This window comes from Drosophila navojoa, chromosome 2 (assembly GCF_054131105.1).
Source record: "Drosophila navojoa isolate 15081-1374.11 chromosome 2, UAZ_NAV_1.0, whole genome shotgun sequence".
Lineage (NCBI taxonomy): Eukaryota > Metazoa > Arthropoda > Insecta > Diptera > Drosophilidae > Drosophila > Drosophila navojoa.
In genome coordinates, this window is record NC_142890.1 from 8,072,434 (window position 1) to 8,077,819 (window position 5,386).

A 5,386-nucleotide genomic window follows, 5' to 3' on the forward strand; every position below is an offset into this window, starting at 1 on the left:
CTTGGTAGCCATGCAAGATGAGCCAGTTTCCAATTGCAATCACTCAAACTGACTGAAGCACGCACAGTTGACCCAGTGCGGAATCCACTTCCCGTTGGGCGAGCAAAGAGCAAAGTCCAGGCGCTGCTTTGGCATTTCGCATTAATTAGACATGCGGCTCGGTGAAGTGTTGTGCATATCATTTGTCTTCATCAAAAGAACTGTTGATAATATCAGTTAAAAGAGGCAATGCACACACATATTTTTGGCGCCAGCAAATGCATTAAATTGCATTGCAAACCGAATCCAGCTGCAGGGTAGGGGGTAGGGGGGCGGTGGCGGCAGCTGCCAAGTGGCGCCTATTATAAGTTAAACAATTAAAATTATATGGCAAATGTGACAAGTGGCTGGCGCATACCTCAATTAGCATTTGAAGAGACCAATGACAGACGGATAGACGGACAGACAGACGGACAGTTAACAGCGGAATGAAATAGAGCTACCTCGCAACCGCAACCCTCTCAATGATTAACGCCTAATTACAACAGTTACTAAAGCGCAGTTCGTCTATTTTTAGCTAAATGACGACATGGCTGTCATTACCCCTGGAGACTGTCAATTAAAGCCGCACGGCCTGCAGGACATTGACTTCGGCCGAGTGCATGTGAAGTGGCAGCCAAGTGTCGTGCGGAATGTGCACTGAGCGACAAAATTACACAACAGTCAATTAAAATTAATAACTTTTGCAAATACAACAACAACAACAACAACAGCAGCAGCAAAAAATCGAGTAATCAAGTCACAGTCGGGTATGCGCTGGTGCATAATACTCGCCCAAGGCAGAGACTATAAATAAGTTCCTAAAATCTTTGCTGCTTGTTAAAGATTTTTCACTTTTCCATTCTGCTAAGGCTCGTATTTATATACATAGTATTTCATCTATCCTTAGAGATCCCATGATCCGAATATCAAATAATATAGATTCCCTATCAATTTATAATTAATATATTAAATTTATATCTATCATATAGACAGAGTTATATCACACAAGAGTTATATCTACACTCACTAACCCAGTATATAAACCGCGATTTATAAAGTACTGCTAGATCTTTAACAGATGATGTTATACGATTTCCACTTTGTCAAGTTTCTAAGGTCCATGTCGATATAGTAAAAAGGACTACCCTTAGAGTAACTCTAGCTACTGAAATCCAATGATTCAAATAACAGATATTATAGATTTTCTCATAAGTTTATAAGGCATATACAACAGATTAATTTCCCTCCATTATAGATAGACTTCCATAAAACCAATACTCCTTTTACGCTCGCTTAGCCAGCACATAAACGACAGTATGGGTGTGTGTGTATTTGTGCGCTTCACATGTGTCAGCTGAGCGAGGCACAACGAAAATGTATCCGACAGATACACGAAAATCGTTCGCTCTGAGCTGCGCTTGAGGCACGCACACGCGCTTTTCGTTTAAAAACCATTTCAAGTTGAGCTCTTTTTCGTTTGTTGTTTCTTTTTTTTCTTTTATTAATTTTTAGCTGCCGCATTTTATGAACTGCTGCAGCGGCACAATGCGTGCGTGTGTGTGTGTGTGTGTGCGACTGGTGCAGCAAAAAATGTTGCAAACAGCGAACAGCATGAGGCAACCTTTTTGGCATTGAGCGCTTTATTAGTTGCAAGTGACATGGAAATGCGCAAGAAATGATGAATCAATTTTGAAGCGACTTTTACTCCATTTAAAGTGGAGTCAGCAGATAACCAAGAATACAACACTTAAATAGAAATAAAATTTTGATATGTTTTGAATTGATGAAAGACATGGAATTATATGAACGTTTGAAGGTGTAAAAGAAATTCGAATAAATAAATAAAAAATAAATGTATAAAATGCACATTAATTAGAATACAAAAAAAAAAAAAAATTAATGTCAGTTAAAATTCAATTTTTATTGATTTTAAAAATTAAAAAAAAAAAATTTATCTTCTTTTATCTTCTTCAGACGGACAGCCAAATGGACAGAGCTAAATCGACTCAGCTCATCGTCTTCATCAAGAATATAAATTCTTTATGGTGTATGCCACGCCTGCTTCTCCTTCTTAAATATATATTTTCACAAATATATTTTACTTTGATTTCCCATTTTCAATGAATAGAGCTTATCGACACAAAAGTAATTCTGTGAACGTTTGTTGGAATTTTTGGATTTTTTAGAAAATTTATTTTATTCTTTATAAATCTTAGTAGTCCGCCTTAAAACATTGATCAATAAGACTTGAATTAAAATTATGATAATAATATGAAATAATAGAAATTCATACACAATAATGATAATTTGTATTGTAATATATAAATATATTATTGTATTTGAAACAGCATTTACATATCTATATGTAAGCCTTATTATTCTCCTTTGTCTCATAAATCTTCTGCTGAAACCCGTTTCATATCGCTGTATAACGCTCCCAACTAAAGCAGTTAGTAAAGTACTAAATTTGCTTGGTCTACTTAAGCTTTATCTAGCGTCTGTCTACTCTTGCCTTAATACATTTTCAATTTGTTACCCTCACTATGAGAAAATGGCACACTATCCAGGCCACATGGCCAGCCCGTGGCACAGAGGCAGCCTCAGTGCCTCATGCTGCTGAGCCTTGCGCTTCATTAAACACAAGCCGCATTATTCACACCTTGGGCTGCCAAGCGACGACGACTAAGAACATTATAGCAGCTAAACCAGAGCGAAAAAAAAGGAAGGAATACAAATTATATAAAACAGGAGAAACGCTTTTGGGAACGTGGCCCGCATGCAACAACTGTGCCACAGTCGGGGCTGATTGTCAGCGGAATTTTAGCCCGGCTCGCCTTTCAATCAATTAATCTAATTTAAATTTTCTTTTGTCGTGCTGCTGCTGTTTTTTACAATTTTTTTTTGTTTCTTTTTTTTCGGTTCTTTAGCCACCACCGTTAAACAGGTTTATGGCATTCTCTTGTGGCTCAGGAGATTTTTTGCATCATCATCAAGCACAACAACAACAACAACAGCAGCAGCAACAAATCGCGCCAGGTTGCAGCCGGTGTTGGGTATCATTAGCAGCTCGTCATTGAGGGTAGATTCAACATCCCTTTTCGTGTTTCATTTGATATATTTCGAGTACTGCGCGTATGTAAATCCGTTCACAAAAGAGACGAAACTTCAAAATGCAATTCAGCTGCGCGTCGCAGCAGCTTAAAAGCCGCAAGCGTCGGTAAACTTGGCTAAAAGGCAGCGGAAATGCGCTTTAAACGCCATTTGGTGTAGCCAAAGTGCAATGAGCCATTTCCGTCTGACTGAAGCCAACAAAAAGATGCGCAAAAACACCTAAAAAACAGACAACGACAACAGCAACAACAACACAAATGTTAAGCAAAACCACAGACACGACTGCAGACATTGAGCTGCAACAGGGAAAGAAAAAAGAACAAACAGACCAAACCCACACACCTAAAAAATCGCAACGCAGACAGAGCCCAGCTGCTAGCCAACCAATATGGCCAAAACTGACAGGACCCACACACTCATAACACATTTGGCAGGTGTACAAAAAGTGCAAACGAAAGCTGCCATCGAAAAGTCGCGAGCCATGCCAAAAACAGAAGCTGGCTAAAAGGGTTTTTTTTTCTCGTTTTGTTGCAGTTGTTGGCCCCGCCACTTGACTTCTTGCGTCGGCTTATGGGCTTTTCTACACCTTTGGCCATGTTACAGCCCAGCTCATAACTCATAAGGCGCATAACACAGCCGGCCCATCAATCAAATCAATCGAAATCGTGCAGCATGCCGGCTACAAATGTACATTAATGCCATTCAATACACCTCAATGAGCTGCTGCTGTTGCTGCTGCTCAAAGCAACCCTCCCCCTCCGCCCTACCCCACAGCAGTTGAACAATTGAACAATTGCAATAGAACTTGAGTAGAACAGAAGGATTAATGCTGGTAGAGCGGGCATGTGCCGCTGCCTATGCCTCTGCCTCTGCCTCTGCCTCTGCCTCTGTCTTGCTTCTGCTGCCGTTCTCCTTTACCGTTGAGCTGCCCTCGGGCTTGGCTGGAAAGGTGTCGCGCTTCAAAACTCCCCGTGTCGCTTTGCAACCCTAAATTGCATTTTATGCTCATCTCGCTCGTGCCCTGATCAGCACTTTTCATTATGCTAAAACCGTAAATGAAGAGGGTTGTCCGTGGCTGGGGCGGGGGCCAGGTAAGGCAAGATGAGCCGGCCGACAACTGAGGTGAGCTGCGAGCAGTGCGTGCGTGACAGATTGCCGAGCAGCAAAATGCTGACATACGGCGCTGAATGCGGGAAGCACGAAGCAATCACAGGGCACTGGACGAAGGGGAGGGAAGTGGAGTGGGCCACAGCATTTTGTATAGGCAAAATAGTCTCTCTCTCTCTCTTTCTTTCTACCTCTCCCTCTCCCTCTCCCTCTCGCTCAGCGTGCCAATTGGCAATGCTGTCGACTGAAAGTCATTGCATACTTTGCGGCAACTTCCGGCTCTTTGGCCAGTTTCCTGTTGCCAACATTGGGCATTTACCTTCTCCAAAAAGCGGCTCGTGCCACACACACAGCACACACAGCAACGCACACACACACACACATCAACAGACAACAACAACAGCTGCTGGAATAACACGGCATTCGTTGAGCTATTTATTTATCCTGTATATCTGGCAAAACAGCAGGCAGCCTCACGTGCATACCCAGAGTTATCTGGCTCTTCACAATACGCTGCAGATATTATACCCTAGCAGTCGGTCCTCTTGTCGACTTTACTATATTTGCATATGACAATCAAAATGAAAATCTATCGTTAAATACATGCTCAATGCATATTTCATGTTTGTATATATAATATGAATGTGTTTTTTATATAAAATATTGGTTTTCACATATTTATTTTTAATTTTCCATATATGAATTTACTATCGTTTAATATATGTAAGTTCTATAACTTTTCTTCTTCACAATTTGTATATCAATTCCATAGCTACAGAATTTTATTCTTTAGTGTATGCATACCACATCTATAAGGGCTATCATCAGGAGAAAACATTTTGCCACAGATACCAAATACCATTACTACTACTATACTATACTATACTATACTATATTATAATATACTAATCTACACTATTCTATACTATACTATACTATACTAAACTATAATGCATACACACATATCATAAAATACTAGATCTATACCATACTCTTATATTATATAATCATATTTATGTGAATATATCAGCTTCCTGATTTATAGCAAACGATCTTTTCAAAACATCTATATCCTTCGAAATAAAACATGGAATTATCACATGGAATATATATACTAGAATCTCATATAAAGGGTCATACACAATAC